Genomic DNA, 18,436 nt, shown 5'->3' on the forward strand with positions numbered 1-18,436 from the left:
TTTATAATGGTTCTTTCGAAGATATTATGCCAAGGAAGATCCCCTCTAAGAAACCTTCCCCTAAATCATTTCTCAAGTCTAATGGTGCCCCATTCAGATTTGTGGAAGGAGGGGGTTTTACCTTTGAGGGATTTAAGAATAATATCAACACTAATCATCTCACTATGGACCTATGTCCCCATAGCTCCCCTGATTAGACCTCTCGCTCCCCTCTACAGGTCCATTGGCAACTATTAATCCACCTATAGTTGACTCTTTTCTTAGGGATCAAGACCTAGAAGAGGGTGAAATCAGTGAGTGGCCCCCTCAGATAGAGCAGCTCGGACTGACACCATCATCTATCTCTCTCATCCCACCACAGAGGGTGAGTCTCTTAAGGTCTCCCCCTTTAATGGAACTAATATCCTTTGTACAATTAGCGGAGAAGGATAATCTTTCCCTGGATCTAGGAATGGCATCCTTGCAAGGTCAACCATTATCTCAAGTCTCATGTATGGAAGCCGCTAAGGAGGCAGATGTTCACCCTCCATCTTTGATGGTTGTTTCTGATATAATTGAAGAATCTGAAAGTGACCGTGTGGCCAGGGAAGTCAACATCATTGCCAAGTTTGTAGGGCAAGAACTAGTAAATGACCTTATGGATCAACTGGTTGATGAAATCTGTGATGATGAGGAATTGGAAAGACAAAGGGATTTCCTTGTAAAAAATCTAGTAGATATTGCCAGGGTCGACTTAGAATTAGATGAACTCTTTATAGCTTCTGATAACTTAGAAAATGACAATCCAAACACCCTAGGCATTCTCAGCTCTAATAAAAGCAAAGGCTCTCCTGACTGTGTTAAACTCAGTAAGAGAAGAGGCTAGAGATCCCTTGCTGAACTAAGATCCAAGGATGGAGAAGCAAGGGGTCGGTCTAAAATATCTACTCTGTTTAATGCAGGGGAGGGGAATTTCCTCCCCACAGAGCCATGAAAATCATAACATGGAATGTTAGGGGTCTGAATGCCCCTAACAAACAGTGCATCTTAAAGTGTTGCATCTCTGATTCTAAACCTAACATAATTTTAATCCAAGAAACTAAAATGAACACCTCTGATATTGTCCTTTTGAGAAAAAACTAGGCTTTAGACAGCTGAAACATTCCCATGCCATAGGGGCCTCAAGGGGCTTAGCTATCATTTGGGACTCTAGATTCATCTCGTTTACACCTTTGGAGATTAAGAAAAATTGAATAGGAGGATAAGTAGTAAGCTATAAAAATAACCTAAGATTCAAATTGATTAATGTTTATGGTCCTACCCAAAATAGGGATAAGTCTAGGGTGTGGATGGAACCTAAGTCTTTCCTTAGAAGTTTCCCAAATGATGTATGCATCATTGGTGGAGATTTCAATGCTATCACCAAGGTAGCTGACAAAAGAGGAGGTAGAAGCAAACTCCCTCCAATAACTGTAGATTTCAATCATTGGATCAATAGGAATTTCCTGTTGGAAATCCAGATGGCAGAGAATGCCTTCACGTGGAACAACATAAGGACTAGTTTCTGTAACATTGCTGAGAAACTCGATAGGTTCTTTATCCATGGGGGTCTCTTGGAGCTTACTTACTCCCTAAAGGCAGAGCCTCTCCCTTTATCAGGATCTGACCATTTCCCACTCCAATTAAACTTAATATCTGACCACCCCCTTAAAAAATGCCCCTTCAAATTTGAGAGCATGTGGTTTAGAGATGATAACTCTTTAAACCTTATTGAGAACTGGTGGAGAAGCTTTGTCTTCTCTGGTTCAAAGATGTCTATTATCACAAGCAAGTTAAAGCTTATCAAAAGGAAGCTCTTAGAATGGAACAGGACTAATTTTGGAAATATTTTCGATAAAAAACTCCTAATAGAAAATGATCTTAAGAATGTTAACATTGAGGTTCTTGAGAAGGGGATGGATGAACATCTCTTCCTCAAAGAAAAGTCTCTCCTCTCTGAATATGAAAAGACACTCTCAAATGAAGAGATCTTTTGGAAACAAAAATCGAGGGAGACTTGGTTGAGAGATGGGGACCGAAATACTAAGTTTTTCCACAATAGTACTAAGCAGAGGTGATGGGTCTATCGAATTTCTAAAATTAAGAATTGCCAGGGTTCCATCCTGTCTAAACCAGATGATGTTGCCTCCGAGGCGGCAAGGTTTTTTTAGAAAATCTTAAACAATATTGAAGGCTCCAACCTTAGAGGCGAACTCAATATCATCAAGAATCTTCCAAAACTCATTAACGATAATCACAACAAAATCCTATCAAAGAAATTCTCTGAGGAGGTTAAATCTGTCTTTATGAAGATGAATACTGACAAGGCCTCGGGTCCGGATGGCTTCCCCACTAGCTTTTTCAAAAAATGTTGGGGTTTTATGGGGAAAAAGATCACAAATGCCTTAGAAGGTATTAGGAACTCTGCTAAGATTCTAGAAGAAATCAATAATACCTTATTCGCTCTCATCCCCAAAAAAGAGAACCTTGAAAGCTTTAATGACTTCAGACTAATAGACCTTTGCAACACTCTGTACAAACTCTTAACCAAAACCCTAGCAGCCAGACTCCAGAATCTTCTCCCCATTATTATTAGTGAAGAATAGACCACCGACTTCATAGCAGATAGATCAATCTATGATGGGGTTATTATAGCCCAAGAGACCATTCATTTGGTCGAGCTCAACCGAGCCCCAAGTGTGCTAGTCAAATTAGACATAAGCAAAGCTTACGACAAAGTTGATTGGCGCTTCCTATGCAAATGCTTGGAGGCCTTTGGATTTTTCAAATCTTAGATCAACCTAATCTTTGAATGTATATCCACCCCCAAATTCTCGATCTTGGTTAATGGTTCCCCGGAAGGTTTCTTAAGCAGCTCAAGATGGCTCAGGCAGGGAGATCCTATGTCCCCCTTCCTCTTCATCATCATGGCTGAAGCCCTAGGTAGGTCCATCTCTAAGGCCAAAGAAGATGGTGGGATCCAAGGAATCCCCATTACCAATGGCCTCCCTTCCTTTACCCACCAGCAATTTGTCGACGATACGATGCTTTTTAGGCAGGGAAGTGTAAGGGAAGCAAGTACCATCAACGAAATCCTTAATTCCTATATGCTAGCCTCGAGTCAAAGGTGAATCTGGCCAAGTCTATAGTATTTATGTTCAACATAGACCCCTCCTTAGGAAAAGTGATCAGTAATGTCCTGGAGATTAGTGAAGGAACTCTTCCTTGCAAATACCTAGGCATTCCCCTTGGCAAGGGGAGAAGACCCTCAAAATTATGGGACAACTTGGTGGATAAAATAAAGTCTAGGAATAACACTTGGAAAGGAAAATGTCTCTCATCTGCAGGCAGAGCAACCCTGGTTAGATCGGTCTTGACAGCTATGCCCATTTACCAGCTCTCCTTTCAACACTTATCTTCTTCTAAACTTGCAGAGCTCAACAAGCATCTTAGGACCTTCTTTTGCCAAGGTGATAATGAATATCATAAAATATCACTCATAACCTGGGACAAGATATGCAAACCTAAAGAAGAAGGAGGAGCTGGCATTAAAAACCTTCGTGATCAGGGCAAAACCTTGGGTGCCAAGTTGGTCTGGAGGATGTTCAGATCCCCCCACCTCAAATGGGCTCGCTTGCTGCATCACAAATACCTTAATGGAGGGAACCCTATCCAAATCTTCAGAGAAACCAACCCTCCCAGAGGATCCTGCCTATGGAATTTTATGTTAGACTATAGGAGGATTATCTTTGACAAACTCACGTGGAACCTGGGGTTCGGGGATAAAGCTCTCTTCTGGTCGGATTTGTGGGGTGGATATAAGGCTATTGATAATATCCATGACTTTGGTGCTTCTCGTATCCTTCTTGAATCTCATAGGGGACCCCTGTTAAACAACTATATCTCCACTTTAGAGGATGGGGCTGGTTGGCAGTGGATCGAGAGGGAAAATGAGGGTATCCTGGTAAACGATAAACAAAAACTTATGGAAATTATTAAATCAAGGAACATTGCCTTAGGTCAGAATGAGGACAAGCTCATCTGGAATGGCTCCCTAAGTGGAGAATACAACTCCAAGGATGGGTACACTCTCATCTCCAAATCATTTATAATACCTATGACTAAGCTTCCCTTGAAACTTTGTTGGGATAAATACTGTCTGCCTAAGGCAGGTTTCTTCTCCTAGCTTGTGGCTCAGAACAAGCTCCTTACTGCAGACAAATTCAGAATATTGTGGTATGAGGGCCCTAGTAGATGTCCTCTTTGCAAGGCAGATGAGGAAGACACCAATCATATCCTCCTTAACTGCCCCTTTTCTCACAGATGCTGGATCTGGTTCACCAACAAACTCGAATGGTCAGCAGCCTTTCCCCACACCATCTTCGGTATGCTCAAGGAATGGCCTCTCCTTAGGCATGGATGTATCTTTGAACGTTTATGGATAGCTCTTCCCTCTTCCATTATGTGGGAACTATGGAAGGAGAGAAGTAGACATCTCTTTAAGAATGAAAAACTAGAGGTTCCCAGAATCATTAACAGGATAGAGTCAGCTATCACTCAGCTCATGAACAATTGACTGTCTTCAGGCACATTGAAGAATGCATCTATCACTTATTGGGATGAAAAGATGATAAAATGTTGCGAAGGCTTATCCTTTCCTCCCTTTGTAGGACATGGTCCTATAGCACGTCCTCGATCAAGGGATGCTTGCAGATGGCAGCCCCCAGGCGAAGGCTAGATGAAGCTAAACTTTGATGGGGCTTCCCGTGGCAACCTAGGGTAAGCAAGGTTAGGATGTGTGGTTCATAATTGGGAAGGCAAGGAACTAGAAACCCTTGCCTCTCCGGCTGGCATCAACACCAACAACTGGGCAAAGCTTATGGCCCTAGTGGAGGGTCTACATTTATGCAGGAAACTAGGAGTTAAGAACCTAGAAATTGAAGGAGACTCGGCTATAATTGTCAATGCTCTGAGGGAAGGGAGTATTCCTAATTGGAGACTAAATACTTTTCTGTCGAAATCTCTTGACTTATGAAGAGATTTTGATAGGTTCATAGTCAATCATATTTATAGGGAGGGAAATAAAAGAGTGGATGAGCTGGCCAGCTTGGGAGTCGATGGCATCAATCTCCTGTTTATGCCACCTTAAGGCACCCCCTCTTTTGTCTTCATGTCCTAAAGTGTTAGTAGCATGTTTCTCCTTTCTAACCCTTATGTTTCTCTAGCCCACACTCTATTTTAACCCCCTTATTTACTCCTCTTCCTCCCCCATGTACTTACATATAGATACTCATTCAATTTAAATATTTTTTGTTCCACCATTACTCTTCTCCCATCGAAATCATCATGCCCTTTCAGAGAATGGATCTATTGTCTTACTGAAGCCTTTCTTTTTCCTCCCTTATCATCTTCCACTGATATAATCGCATCGGTGTAACCAAGTGTATCGGAGGCAAGCCTTTTTAGCTCCCTTGAAACCTACTTCCTCATCTATATCTTTTATCGATGTAGCTGCCTTTTGTCTGATCGACATAAATCTTTTGATGAGAACATCCCTTTTGATGAGTCCCTTTATGTTGCATCGATGCCATTATCTCCTCGAATACCTTGCCTTGTCAATGATAACCATCTTTGCTTTCCTTGATATCTTTTGTCGATGGAATTCTATCTTCGATGATTCTTTTCTAAAGTTCATCAGCGCTCTCTTTCTTCAATGGCCCTTCTATATCGATGAGACATAGTTGGGTCTCATCAATATTATTTTAACTCCATTAGGTTTTCATCTCGAAGCATCCTCAGGCTCCGGTGACCTCCTTTATTTGCTGCACCAAAACCCTTCTCCCATCAAAATCATCATGCCCTGTCGATGATTGGATCTATTGTCTCACCATAACCTTTCTTTAGCCTCCCTTATCTTCTTCTTTCGATAAAGTCACATTGGTTAAACCTTGCGTATCGGAGGCATGCCTCTTAGTCCCCTCGAAACCTATCTCCTCATCGATATCTTTATCGATGCAGCTGCCTTCTACCTAATTGACATTATTCCTTCAATGAGAACTTTCCTTTCAATGAGACCTTTTTATATTGCATCAATGGTATTATCTCCTCGATGACCTTTCCCATCGATGAAAACCATCTCCACTTTCCTCGACATCTTATGTCGATGGAATTTTTGTCTTCGATGAATCTTTTTGAAGTTCACCGGTGCTTCCTTTCCTCAATGGCCCTTCCACATCGATGAGATACCGTGGGGTCTCATCGATATTATTTGCACTCCTTAGGGTTTTATGTCGAAGAATCTTCGGGCTTCGGTGACCTCCTTTATTTGTTCCATCGAAATCAACATTCCATGTCGATGAGCGGACCTCTTGTCTCACCGAAGCCTTTCTCCACCGATAAAGTCGCATCAGTGAACCCAAGCGTATCGGAGGCTCCCCTTTTAGCTTCCTCGAAATCTATTTCCTCATCGACATCTTTTATCAATGGAGCTACCTTTTGTCTGATTGACATTATTCTTTCAATGGAACATTTCTTTCGATGAGCCCCTTTTATGTTGCATTGATGGTATTGTCTCCTCGAAGTCCCTTTCCCATTGATGAAAACTTTATCTTCTTTCCTTGATATCTTTGTCGATGAAATCAATGCCTTCGATGTGTCTTTTCCGAAGTTCATTGGTGCTTCCTTTCTTTGATGGCCCCTTTTTTTTTATGAGACATCATTGGTCTCATCGATTTTATTTGAACCTGGTTATCTTATAGGTTTCTATTGTACCCGCTTCATGACTTGTGGGCCATCATGGTATTAATGAAAATGTTCTTTTATCAATTAGTGGCTACTCCATAGATAATTATTCAAAATGGATGCTCAACAGGTGGCATCACTTATCTTCCTTTAAAATCTCATATTTCATCATTATCTTTGTTTCAATGAAACCATCGCCATCATCCATGAGCCTTGTGGTTTCACTGTTCTCCTCATTTTCATCGAAATCTTCATAATTCGTTAGGGCACCCATCTCATTCTCAGATGTTTAAGTATTTCCTCCTTATATTTGATCACTCCTAAATTTAGCTTTTTTAGTACTGTTGCTCTGCTAGGATAAGCTTTAAGACTAGAAGGAGGCAATACCTTACATTAATGAGCATAGGTATATAAACATGTTGGCATATCTTGCTCTCGGATATATGTGAACATGGATATATAGGTATTATTATTTATGTAGATATTGCCTTCTTTTAGGACTTACACTTAGCTAGATATCCTCATCTCTATTTATGGAATTTGCCTCATTAATATATATTAAGTTTATGCTCTTAGATGGTAATCACTCTTGCATTATGTTTTTGAAGATTTTTTTAGACTAATATTTTGAGCTATGTATCCTAATAGGTGACCATCCAAGCAGGTATGATATTTTGTATAAGTTGACCTGTTTGGTTTTTCTAACATTTTGGTGAGAGATTTTCTCAAGATTTTGTGCAGCCTAAGTAGCAGAGCAAGCTTAACCATGTGTTTCAGGAATAGCAAGAATTGTCACCCACAAATTGCAACATCACCCCAAGAGATGGGCAATCTACTGCTCAACTTTTCCCAAAGGATTTTTACATACTATCTTCATTATTTTGGTCATGTTCCCATTGTGATCTTGTATCTCCATTATGTATCCTATTCTTAATGTTTTTCAGATCCTTAAGGGATCTGGGCTAGACCAGAGTTTTTCTTCCCTCCATTCCTTCCTACTAGTGCCCACACTAAATGGAGGTGTATATGTAATTCTATCTATTTTTAAATTAATAAAATTCTTTGGCCTCGGCCTTTTATCGATCAAAAAAACAAAAAAAACAAAATATTTTAGTGACATTTTAATAATATTTTTTTGTATTAAGCATCATATAAACAGTAGTTACAGAATTTGAGAGTTTGGGATGGAAACCATATAGCCAGTCTATAGAGTTAAAACATAAGATGCAGTAGCTATATCAGGCAGGAGCTCAATATATGATATACGAACATTTAGATAGGAGCTGAGTTACAAAATTATACAAAATGATAGATGTGTCCATGCATCATGAGGGTACAGCTAACTGAACACAAAGGAGGAAGAAGGGTCATTGTTATCACCCACTGGGGGGAGCCATGCAGTCCAGCCTAGCTCTCCTTCGCACCAAACTAGTACATTCCCTTCAGCAAACTGATCTTTGTAAGGGTGGGAAAGAAGTCCTTCCAGCTCCATCTCGATGAATTCTTCTCTCTGCTGTCGTGCCTCCATCTCTTGCATGAACCTCATCAGCCCTTGTTCAAAATGAGTCTTATTTCTTCCCATGTGGTCCCATGTGAAGCCATGTGAGAGTTCTCTTATAAAGACTAGAGTAGAGCCATTCTTTAGCCACCTGTCAAATTTGTCTTCCTCCAGTCTTAGTACCACTGTAACCTACATAGCAACAAGGTAAAAGATGAGTCTCCTAAGAGACTCAGTGAGGTTCCTACTCTTTCCATTAAACACATCATCATTCCTATATTTACAAATGATCCACATAATTTCCAAAGAGAGAGCAGACCAGAAAAGATTAGCATGTTTCTTGCCACCTCTAATATAACCAAATACCATCTCTTCAATAGTAAAACAGTTGTTATTAAGTGAGATACCAAACAGATTCCATACTTCTCTAGCAAAATGACAACCAAAAAAGATGTGGTATATAGATTCAAGGATACGATAGAGTTTGCATAGTAAGGGGTCTTCGTTGTTGTCCTTTAGTGGCAGCTTATGTAGAAGGAGTCTCCAGGCAAAACATTTCTTCTTTGGTTCAGTTGGGGAAGTCCAGAATCTCGAGAGGGTAGAATGTCATTGTTTGGAGTCCCAGGAAAGGTTCCAGGAGCAGTTAAGGTGGTCAAGGATATCCACAGATTCAGTAAGGGTAGAGTAGACCATTTTAGCTTTGGTTAGCAAAAGGGGAGATCCATCTATCCAGCAGAGAGAGGCTAAAGGGGGGGGGGGGGGCGGGGGTGGGAGCAGGAAGGATGGGAGCAAGTGCAGACTTAAGGATGGAGTAGGTTCTGGCCTAGGAGAGGGGGAGGTTGAATTTCAAGCTAAGAGACTCCTAGGAGATTAGGGTGTCATCTTGCAGAATGTGTTGAAATGAGATCAATCCCTGGTTGTGCCATTTTAGGGTAGAGCATCCTTGAAGATAGGCTAGTTGTTTCCCCTTGTGTGGAACATTCCACCATATAGACCTTTTCAGATTAAGGGACCCTTCCTTGTCTATTATGTCTTTATTGCTAATGTATTGCCTAACATGGTTCCAAGCTTTCCATATTGACTTGAAGACTTCTGACCCTACAGGGGAGACCTCAAAATTCCCAACAATCAGATCACTGATGGGTAGGTTCTTCCATTTTTTTGCTGATTTTGGGGTGGAGCATTGAATATTGTTTCTAACAAGCACTTTCCAGGGTTCGTTGCCATCAATGGCTTTACAAATCCATTTGGAAGCCAGGGTTGTTCCTTGAAGTTTGAGGTCTTTGAGGCCCATACCTCCCTGAGTCTTAGATTTGATACACCAGACCCATTTAACTGTGTGTTTCTTCTTTTTGCCTTTTCCATCTGACCAGAGGAAGTTCCTGATCTATTTTTGAATGTAATTGAACTAATAATTGTTGAATAACTAGGCTAAGGAACAGTATATGTTATAGGAAGATAGAAGTTTCTGCCAAACCTGATAGCGACCTGCCAGGGAGAGGAAGTTTCGATTCCACTTGGTAAGTTTCTTATCAACCTTATTTCTGAACCATTCCCACATTTATTTCAAGTTTGGAGAGATAGAGAAAAGGATGCCCAGGTATCTAATGATGGTAGCTAGGCCTCCCCATTTTAGGTCAAACTTAGACAGCTAGATAGGAGGGGCATCGGTCCAACCTAACAGGGTAGATTTGTGGAGGGCAATTCTACTACCTGATGCTTTGCAGAATATCTCGATATTGTGAAGAAGATGTGTTAGATTCTCCTTCCCTAATTTTAATAATATTTTTTAATATTTATTATATTATATTTAATAAATTTTTAATTTAATTTTTCTTAAATTTTTAATATATTTTATTTATATTCATTTTTAATTTTTTTTAAATAGATTTTATTTATATTACATTTTTATTCTTTAAAATATTTTATTTATATTATATTTTTTATATTTTAATATATTTTAAATTTTCTATATTTATTTATATTATGTTTCTTTTATTTTTTTTATATATTTTAATTATATTACATATTTTTTTTAATATCTTGATTATTTATATATTAGTAAATACCCAAATGATTTTTTAATATAAATTTTATTCACTTTTGTGAAAGTTTATTCACTTCTTAAATATAATATAAAGTATATAAAGTTACATTATAGTAAACTTTATGCACTTTTAAATTATAAGTGTATAAATTAAAAGTACATAAAGTAAATTATATTAAAAAGTATATAGAAAAAATAATTTAATTTTACAATATATGATTAAATGTAGAATATGTAGTTAATTATGAATTATATAATATAATTTAAAATTTACGATATAAAAGTGAAAACTAATGCATTTATCATATTGAGGGTAACCCTAACCCTAAACCCTAGACCATAAAGGTTTTTATACCACAAGTGGTCGTTGGGTGTACAGTAAAGAGTTTTTGACATAGAGAGATGAAATTATAAAAAATAATACGGTAACCCTAACCCTAAATCCTAAGACCATAAAATATATTAAAAATTTAAGAAACAATAAATTAAAAATTTATTAAATAAAATATAATAAATAGTAAAAAATATTATTAAAATATAACTAAAATATATTGATGTTTACACAAATGATTCATATTATTATAAACTATAAATTAAAAAAAGTAATAATAATTAATTACAAATTACATTTACCATATTCTTTATCAATTTTTTATGATAGTTTCTTGGTTTTTACATAATAGAAAATAACTATTTTTTTCTATATTTTTGAATGCATATATGATGTTTATATTAAGAAAAACATATTTTAATATAATTAAACTAAAATAAACAATCATATAAATTTGATTTAAAGAATAATAAAATATTATTCAAATTGATATCAATTATTTTTTAAATTATTTCTACCTATAAAACTTAAATAAATTAATAACAATCTATATCTAAAAATTTCACTTGTATTAATTACACTAATTTTTTACTCAAAATTAAATTTTAATAAATTCCTTGATCCAATAAAAAATAAATAAATAGAAATAGATATATTTTTAGAAAGAATAAAATTTATTAAAAATTAATTTAAAATGTTTTTTATTAAAAAATCAGTGAGAACAAGGGCACTGACCCTTTACATAGCTGATCTATCAAAAATCATAGCACTGAGACATCACTATAACAACAAATAACAACAACTATAAAAAATGAACGAAGTATTTTTTGCAATAAAAAACAACAACGGGAAATAAAAACAACTACAAAGGTGTCATGTGGACCCTCGAGGCCTCCATAGTACTGCTCCATTCAATAGACAGGAATTTGTAGAGGCTCCCAGCCTCTAGCTTGTCCTCCTTGATGTCAGCATGGTGTTCCCTCAACAGAGAGAGGGTGAGTGCGGAGCTGCGAAGAACCTGCATATGAAATTTGTTCAGGCCCACCATTTGGGCTTCCCAAGCTGTCATTTTGTTCTTTAGCAGATTAATCTCCTTCTTGACAGACTACAGAGCTAGGACAGGGCCTATATTTTCAGTTCGTTGTGTAATAAATGAAACCTTCGTGCTCAGCTTTTCCATTTGTTGTATCGTGGGGCCTCCTAGGGGACCTCAGCAGTCTGATCAGTTTCAGTAGTCTCTTTCTGGTTGCCACCAGCAATGGGGTTATCAATGTCTTTAACCAGGTCCATCAACGGTATAGAATGCATCACCTGCTCAGCCAAGTTTAAATCTACTTCCAAATTTATGGGATCTAGAGTGTTGTTTTCGGGGTTTTCCACATCCATAAGGCCCAGAGTATTAGGGGCCATATCTTTATCATCAATGAATTCCTATGTTTTCCTTTCTGGAGTAGTAATGACAACAGCAGCAACAATGGTCGGGACAATGGGATCCCTAGTCATATTAACATTGTCATCACCCCCATTAGGGGCCCCAAATTATTTGGGCCCTCCTTGTTGTCCCCAATGGGGTCCTCCTCAGAGTCCAAATTTTCAATAACCGGGGTCTTCTTCCTGTGGCCTTTCGAAGCAAGTCTAGAGGATCTCCTCTTAACCTCCAAATCCAGGGAGGGGTTATCATTATCAGCATCTTCAGAGGAAGAATTGTCGTCATAGACAATGTGTTTGTGTTTAGCAAGGGTTTTACTCTTGCCCTTGGCCAGGGAGTGAGAAACAGTGGGGGACGCAGGGAGAGTTAAACTAGGGGAGGCCGATAGAGAAACAACCAAGGCGTAGGCAGGCAGGGACATGGTGGTTGTTGCGAATCCCTTCTGGGGAAATTGGAAGAATCTAGGGAAAGCCAAAGACAAGGCCGTGACCTGCTGGGGAGCTGGCATGGGGAGCTGAGAGAGTGAGAGATTCCTAGGGGGGCAGAGGGCCTCATGGAATTTGTACAACTTGTATATAAGACCCTGGTGGAGGAGGAAAGGAGGTTTATCCCCATGCTTGGGGTCCATAGTGTCCTTAACAAATCTCTCCAAGGAGTGTAGTAAATAAAATGGCAAGCAAAGCAAATCATTATTGCGGAAGTGATTGAGGAGGGGCAAATGGTAGTAGTAGAATAACCTATACCTACCTTTGAGGGTGAAGTATTTCATGATCATGAGACAGATCATGTTCCATGGGTGCTTGAGCTCCTCCTGCACAAACCCACCTTGCAGCTTGATAGGTTCATCACGATTACGGAAGAACAATTTCAAACCCTCGCTATTAGCCACATGACTGGTGCGCTTCCACCAGCAGCCATCCAGGTTCATCTTGGTAGCTTGAACAATACTCTCATCAAAGACATCAAAGGTAGTGCCTCCAACCGAGACCCACCTTCTAGACTAGGAGGAGGTGAAAGTAGTCGAGAGCTGCTTGTCATGGCCCTTTAGACAATCCAAAAAAAGCAATTCGACCTTCAACACAGAAGTTCCAAACAAGAGGGTCATTTTTAAAATCATCCGATTCATATCTCACTCTGTCGCCCCCATTTCGTCCGCCAACAAAGCTTCCTTAGTCATGAAATAGAGGAAAATGGAGGGATTCATCAAGAAGCTAACCTAGTAGAGAAAATGGTGAATGTACAAGCCTAGCTTCAATAAATGGGGAATGTGCGAGCCCAGATTCAAAAAATGAGAAATAATATTGGGTGCATGGGAAAACAAGAAGTCACTTTTAGTAATGATTTGCTAGAAATGATGCATTAAGCGCTAGCAGAAACTAGTGACATCCAACATGTTTCCAAACTCGTCGTACTTCATCATAGCTTTGCAAGCCCAAGTGAAGTGCCAGCACATGAACAAGTGCATCGTCACCAGCCAGGTTGAACAAGTCGCCAACTCATTATAAGGGATCTAAGCAATATTCCCTTTATTTGAATTATGAAACCACCACCGCCAGATAATCCTGAGGGAAAATAGGAGGGGGAGGGAAGCATTTAGTAGCCACTCAATCATTAGTGGGGATTCTAGATTTCTCTTCCTATAGGAGGAAGTTGACATGGTTTGGAAGAGATTTGAGGCTCCTCCAAGATCTGAGCCCTGAGAGGTTTAGGCCAATGGCAGCCATGGCATCCGCCATGCAATTGCCTTCCCTATAAATATGCATCACTCTGAATGAGTCAAGCCCAAAGATGAGCCTCAAGGTGTCCCTGATAGTTCCCTCAATTGACCAATTAAGCTTATTCCTTCCTTTGACAACATTAATGATGAGCATGGAGTCCCCCTCAATGTCCATAATTTTGATTCCCATGGAGAGGGCAATGCGGATTCCCCGGGCTAAGGCCATCGCTTCAGCCTGATTAGAGGAATGACCATTTAGGTATCCTGCATAAGCAACAATGAGAGCCCCCAGGTGCGATTTGATCACCCCACTGCTAGTGGCAAGGCCCCCCCTAGCAGCCCCAGAAAAATTTAGTTTAAAATTAGTAGTCGGAGGGAACCAAATTGTGCATTGTCTTAGAAGTCTCTTAGAGGAGTCAACAAGGGAGAACGAGGGGGGAAGGTCCCAGCATCTGACGATTCCCCAAACCCAGGTAGAGGGGGGCTTGGATGCCATTCAATTTTTAGAGACCAAGATATTCTCAAGAATCAGATTAAGGAACCGAAAAAACACCTTTTCCACAGACGTCTCTTTGTCTTTGAGTATCCTATCATTTCGTTCCTTCCAGATACACCAGCAAACATAGGGGGGGTCTTCTTCCACAACTATTGGATAAGAGGGTTGGAAGAGGGGCCCCGAAACTCCTGACACATATTGCCCAAGTTACCACTCATTACCCAACTGATATTGAGTTTATTATAGACCATCCCCTAGAGCTCCCGAGAGAAGGCACATTGGAGGAAGAGATGGGCAGTACTTTCTTCATCATCATTGCGAAGAATGAATCTATTTGGGAGATGAAATCCCCTCTTGACCAAGTTATCTTGGGTCAAAATTTTGTTGAGAAGGGCAGTCCACCAAAAGAAATTGATCTTGGGGAGGAGCTGGGGGTTCCAGACCTCTTTCCAGATAAAGGAGACAACAGGTTCCCTTAGTAGACTTATATAGGGAGTCTTGACAAAAAATTCTCCAGAGGGGTCCCATTTCCAAATAAGTTTGTCATCCCTAGGGAATAGGGGGAGGAAAATACGAGCCAAAAGCTTCTAGAGTTCTCTAGCAGTATGAAGGAGAAAGGGGTGGTCAGTACAACAGTCCTCCAAGGCCTTCCAAGTGCAGTTGTTGAAGTAGTCACTAACCCTTTCACCAAAGGAGCCTTTTGTGGCATCCTGTATCCCTCTCAGGGAGGGGGAAGAAGCCAGGGGTCCCTCTTAAAGCCAGCAATCTTCCCAAAAAAGGATGTTCTACCATTTCCAATGATCCACCTCAAACTGTCCCTACAACTCAAGATGTTATTCCAAATTTTGGATCCCTTGGGAAGGCCCTCCTTTTTCAGGATAGAGGAAAAATATGCATTGCCCAAGTACTTAGCCCTAATGATCCTACTCCAATCCGAATCCTTGTTCAGAAGCATCCAGGAAATTTTAGTAATGAGGGCCTTGTTAAATTTAGAGATCCTACAGGTTCCCAAGCCACCCATGGTCTTGGGAAGACAAACTTTGTCCCAGCCCACCAAGTCAAGCCTCTTCTTTTCTTCCACTCTCGTCCAGAGGAAAGTCTTTTGATTGTTCTCCAGCTTAGGAGCCATAGACGCAGAAATCTTGAATAGGGAGAGAAAGTACATGGGGATCCCTTGGAGGGAGGAGGAAAGCAGCTACAACTTCCTAGCACTACTCAAGAATCTACCTTTCTAGCCAACCATCTTTTTTTGCATTCTTCCAAGGATAGAGATCCAAAAGGAATTAGAGACATCCTTAACAATCAGAGGGAGACCAAGATAGGTGCCAGGGAGGGAGTCCTTTTGACAGCGAAGGATTTTGTAGACTTTATCTTGGAGTTGGTCATTAGTGTGAAAGAAGTAAATGTTGCTCTTATCATAGTTAATGTGTTGGCCAGAAGCCAGAGCATAGGCATTAAGAAAGGATTTTCAATCTTTAGCTTCCCAAATAGAGGAGACACCAAACAGGGTCGTATCATCAACAAACTATTGTAGAACATTGGGAGGCATTGTAGAGGCGGGCTTGATACCCAACAGAGTACCCCTACAAACCAAAGAGTTCAAGTTAGAGGCCAACACTTCAGAAAGGATGATAATAAGGTAGGGGGATAGGGGATCCCCTTGCCGCATCCCTTTGGAGGCCCTGAACTTCTCCAGGGGATTTCTGTTTAGCAACACAACATAGGTGACATTAGAAATGCATTCCCCAGTAAGTTTGATAAGTTTATCTCCAAACCCCATAGCTCTGAGAACTTTGAAGAGGAATTTCCAATTGACCCTATCATAAGCCTTAGAGATGTCAAGCTTGAGAACCATCCCCGCCTAATGACATTTATCCATGGAGTGTATAATCTCATGGGTAGAGATGACCGCATCAAGAATTTGGTGGTCAAGAATGAACCCCTTCTAGGATGGGCTGATCAAAGGATCCAAAAAAGGTTTGAGCCTATTGACAAGAACTTTGTTGAAGATTTTATAAATAGTGTTGTAGAGGCTAATGGGGCGGAAGTCCTTGAGAGAAGATGCCTGTTGATTTTTCAAAACAAGAGAAATGAAGGTGTGGTTGTGTTTGTTGAGGAGCCTTCCCGATCTGAAAAAATCTCTAGTAGCCAAAACAACATCAAGGCCAACCACGTCCCAAAAATCTTGAAAAAAGGTCGAGGGGAAACGACCAGGACCTGGGGCTTTGAAGGGGACCATAGCAAAAAAAAAACTTAAATTCCTCCTCAAAGACAGGGGCCATGATGAGGTTGTTATCTTCCACCAATAGGGGTGGTGGGAGGCATTTGAGAAGGTCCTCCCCTGCAGGGTCCCCTTGATCATCATCATCTCGGAATAAGGTTGCAAAATAATTGGTAGTCAAATGGCCCAAGCTATCAATGTCATTGACTACCAAATTGTTATCGTCCATGAGGGAAGAGATATGGGTCCTACCCTTGTGGATAGAAGTTGATCTATGGAAGAAAGTAGTGTTTTTATCACCCTCTTTTAGCCATTGAACCCTGGATTTCTGTTTCCAATATAGTTCTTCTTTGTGGGAATTTTCTTTCCATTTTATACGAAGGGAAGCCTCCTCCATATGGGTGGCTTCAAGGGAGTCACCTTGGTCAATATGCTCTTGTATAGCAGTCAGTTTACTATTGAGCTCCTTTTTTTGCTTGAAGATATCCCCGAAGGTGAATTTGTTCCATCCCTTGACATTTATTTTGACCAAGTTGAGCTTCTGGGCAATCCTAAACATAGGGGTACCCGATATGTTGGTACTCGACCATCTCTTAATGTAGTCCTTGAACTCAGGATGAGAGTTCCACATGATTTCATACCAAAAAGGAAACTTCCTCCTGACAGCATTAGTGGTATTCCAAAGGAGCAGGGGGTTGTGGTCAGAGACCGTTCTAGGGAGGGCAGTGAGCTTCAAGGCTGGACCAATTCCCTAGTTACCTGAGATGAGAAATCTATCAAGTCTAACCTAGATAAGATCCTTTCCCTTCCTAAGATTGGACCAAGTGAATTTTGGTCTGATAGTTCCACATCCATTAACCCATTTTTGCCAATGAAGTCAGCTAGGTCAGTCATGCTATCAGAGTATTCTAGAAGGCCTCCTAGCTTCTCAGAGGGAATTAAAGGGGAGTTTAAACCACCCACAATTATCTAGTGAGCATTAGCATTATTCTGTATTAGAGTAAATATCTCATTCTAGACCATTAATCTACCTGATCAGACATTAGGGGCATAAACATTAACAAGGGTGCAGGAGTACATCAGGGAGGAGAGTTCAGAAACCAAAAGGTTGGTTGAGGAGGAGAGAAGACTGCTAGAAAAATGGGAGGGGTCCCACATGGTGACCAAACCATCAGAGGCTCCATTAGCCTCACTAATAACAAATTTAGCACCAGGCCAGATTTTCCCATCCACCATGGAAAAGTAGGACAAACACATCTTAACTTCTTGGAGAAGAAGGACCATGATTTTATTTTCAAAAATGCATTTTTTCAGAGCATATTGCTTTTGGGGGTTGTTTAGGCCCCTCATGTTCCAAGAGAGGACCTTCATTTCTTACCTTTTATGGTCATCTCCAAGGTCCTCTGCCTGCCATTGGCAATGTCCCTTGTTGCTTCCTTTTGTCTTGAAAGTCTTTGCGACGGTCATCCCACTTTGAGATCTGCCCCCACGTCATGTTTAGCAGTCCTCATCTTGCGTCTTTGAGTAATCCAACCCTCATTAGCAAGGGTCATGCAGCCACTAGATGACACACCAGTGGCACCAAGAGATGTTAAGCCCTGGTTCAGGGAGGGAGCCACCAATAGGGAGTGAGTTATCTCCAGAATCTGAGATGGCTCCCTCACAATCTCACCATCTTCTAGTTGATCAGCCAGAGAAACCAAGCTGGTCATCAAGGACATGCATTGTACCATCCGAGCCGGAATAGGGGCTTCCTCCACAATCTTTGCATGAGATTGGAGAAGGTTGTTGATACTCTCAGTAAATGGGTATTATTCTATAGCTGGGTCTTCAGTAGCCAAGTGAGGCAGGTCTGAGCCAAGAGTAGGAGTGATAACAGACCACACAGCAAGGTCATGGTGAATCACAAAGTCCTCCCCCAAGGTTGGGCCCTTAAGC

The sequence above is a fragment of the Cryptomeria japonica genome, chromosome 7 (assembly GCF_030272615.1).
Source record: "Cryptomeria japonica chromosome 7, Sugi_1.0, whole genome shotgun sequence".
Taxonomy (NCBI): Eukaryota; Viridiplantae; Streptophyta; class Pinopsida; order Cupressales; family Cupressaceae; genus Cryptomeria; species Cryptomeria japonica.